General features: G+C 37.8%; 1 pseudogene across 1 annotated transcript; it reads left to right on the top strand.

The window, feature by feature from the left end:
- Window positions 1-1,688: 1,688 nt before the first annotated feature.
- On the top strand, window positions 1,689-2,430 carry LOC108519284 (peptidyl-prolyl cis-trans isomerase A pseudogene; annotated as a pseudogene). The gene has a single exon (XR_001882596.1). The product of XR_001882596.1 is annotated as a peptidyl-prolyl cis-trans isomerase A pseudogene (transcript).
- The last annotated feature ends 1 nt before the right edge of the window (window position 2,431 follows it).

The following is a 2,431-nucleotide window of genomic DNA, read 5'->3' as shown; positions in this document are numbered from 1 at the left end:
AAAAAAAAAAAAAAAAAAAAAAAGAAAAGAAAAGAAAGAAAATTGATGTGGGGATAGCTAGATTAACCAAGAAAAAAGAGAGAAGATTCAAGTAAGCAAAAACACAATCAGAAGTGATAAAAGTGACATTACAACTGATACCACAGAAAACAAAAGATCATCAGAAACTAATATAATATCTTTATGCAAACAAACTAGAAAACCTAGATAAAATCGTTAAATTTATCCCTCCCTGCTCAGATGTGGCTCGAGCTGGAGGCGCACAGGGCGAGACGCCGCAGACCTTCAACCCAGAGCAGCTTGGAGGCAGTGAATAATAGCTCTTCAAGTCTGCAATGAAAAATGGCCTCTTCTAGAGAATTGTTTGAACCCAGGAGGCAGACATTACAGTGAGCTGAGATAGTGCCACTGCTCTCCAGTCTGGACAACAGAGCGAGACTCTGTCTCAAAAAAAAGAAAAAAAAAAAAAGGCCTCTTCATGGCTTAAATTACAAAAGTAAACTAAAAGACTTACATGTTTTTCTTTACCCCAACTCATTCCTTACGTGTAGACTCAATCTTTTCAGTATTTGCTTTACTGGTTTAGTAAAAGCCGGGAAAAACAACTTTGTGGTAATGAGAATGTTATCCAACTGTATGTTGTTTACCTTATTGTAAATACTGGTGAACAGCTGTCAGTAATGGTTTTATATTCCTTAAAAAAAAAAAAAAAGAAAGAAAGAAAATGGACAAATTCCTGAAAACATACAACCTCTTAAGACTGAACTAGGAAAAAATTAGATATCCTAAATAGCCCAATAACAAGTAATGAAATAGACTCAGTAATAAAATAATTTCAAACAAACAAACAAACAAACAAAAAGAACAGATGGATTTTCAGCCAAATTTTGCCAGAAGTACAATGAAGAGCTGGTATCAATCTTACTGAAACTATTCCAAAATTTACGGAATTTTGGATTGCAAGAATCAATATCATTACCAAGACCATATTAACCAAAGCAACCTAAAGATTCACCACAATTCCTATCAAATTACCAATAGCGTTTTTCACAGGATTAGAAAAAAAGATCCTAAATATCATATGGAACCCAAAATGCATCTAAATAGCAAAAGTAATCCTAAGCAAAAAAAACTAAGCCAGAGGCATCATGTGTCTGACTTCAAATTATACTATAATGCAATACTAAATAAACCAGTATGGCATTGGTACAAAAACAGACTGATTGATTTATGGCACAGAATAAAAAGTTCATTGCTAGGAAGGATAAAGCTAAAAAAGGAAGAAAAAAACTGTGAAAGAAAAGAGAATAAAGAACCAGTAATAAAGCCACATGCCTACATCCAAGTGATCTTTGACAAACTTGGCAAAAATAAACAATGGGGAAAGGTCATTCTATTTAATAAATGGTGCTGCGAACATTGGCTACCCATAGGTAAAAGAATACCCATCTCTCATCATATGCAAACTTTAACTCAAGATGCATTAATGACTTAAATGAAACACCAGATGCTACAAAAATCCTAGAAGAAAATGTAGGAAAAACTCCTCTAGATATTGGCCTAGGCAAATAAGTCATAAATTAGTCCTGAAAAGCATATGCAACAAAACCAAATATACACAAATGGGACTGAAACTAAAGAGTGCAGCAAAAGAAATAATCAACAGAGTAAACAGACAATCTGGCTTTGCAGACGCTGCCACCGAGGAAATTCCTGCACTACTAGCCATGGTCAACCCTACCGTGTTCTTCGACATTGCCGTCGATGGCGAGCCCTTGGGCCGTGTCTCCTTCAAGCTGTTTGCAGACAAGGTTCCAAAGACAGCAGAAAATGTTCATGCTCTGAGCACTGGAGAGAAAGGATTTGGTTATAAGGGTTCCTGCTTTCACAGAATTATTCCAGGGTTTATGTGTCAGGGTGGTGACTTCACACGCCATAATGGCACTGGTGGCAAGTCCACCTATGGGGAGAAATTTGAAGATGAGAAATTCATCCTAAAGCATACAGGTCCTGGCATCTTGTCCATGGCAAATGCTGGACCCAACACAAATGGTTCCCAGTTTTTCATCTGCACTGCCAAGACTGAGTGGTTGGATGGCAAGCATGTGGTCTTTGGCAAAGTGAAAGAAGGCATGAATATTGTGGAGGCCATGGAGCGCTTTGGGTCCAGGAATGGCAAGACCAGCAAGAAGATCACCATTGCTGACTGTGGACAACTCGAATAAGTTTGACTTGTGTTTTATCTTAACCACCAGACCATTCCTTCTGTAGCTCAGGAGAGCACCCCTCCACCCCATTTGCTCGCAGTATCCTAGAATCTTTGTGCTCTCGCTGCAGTTCCCTTTGGGTTCCATGTTTTCCTTGTTCTCTCCCATGCCTAGCTGGATTGCAGAGTTAAGTTTATGATTATGAAATAAAAACTAAATAACAA

This window comes from Rhinopithecus bieti, unplaced genomic scaffold (assembly GCF_001698545.2).
Source record: "Rhinopithecus bieti isolate Rb0 unplaced genomic scaffold, ASM169854v2 scaffold_48511, whole genome shotgun sequence".
NCBI lineage: Eukaryota > Metazoa > Chordata > Mammalia > Primates > Cercopithecidae > Rhinopithecus > Rhinopithecus bieti.
Note: the sequence above shows the minus strand (reverse complement) of the source record. Positions and strands in the feature narration are given on the sequence as shown.